The sequence below is a fragment of the Ipomoea triloba genome, chromosome 16 (assembly GCF_003576645.1).
Source record: "Ipomoea triloba cultivar NCNSP0323 chromosome 16, ASM357664v1".
Classification (NCBI taxonomy): domain Eukaryota; kingdom Viridiplantae; phylum Streptophyta; class Magnoliopsida; order Solanales; family Convolvulaceae; genus Ipomoea; species Ipomoea triloba.
The window spans coordinates 14758595-14759019 of record NC_044931.1 but is presented as its reverse complement, the minus strand read 5'-3'; positions in this window follow the sequence as shown (position 1 = coordinate 14759019).

Here is a 425-nt window from a genome sequence, read left to right as displayed (position 1 = left end):
GAGATCCTAGTAGACCGAGAGGAGAATGGTAGTTCCTAAACCCCCCGAGAATAAACACCTTTGCAATGCAATTTTTCATAAACCATAAACACACTATGATGAATCATGGCTTACTAGAAATTCATTTCCTAGCTTTTCGTTATTGATTTCAACAATTTTCTTCGTATCTCCTTTGCTACAACATTCGTTCAATCAATATTCTTTGAGTCTCATTGACAATGGCGCGACTGAGGAAAATGCTACATATTCCTTTGATTAAAGACTTGTCAATACTTCTAATTTGACCTCCCTAAAAACCTACACAACTCGAGGGTAACCCCAACAATCTTTGATTTTAACAACCACAAAACCGCGAAAAATCAAATGGCGTCGTTGCCAGGGCGGGCAAACGGTTGTTATTGACTTGTTTTATATCTTTGAAATAT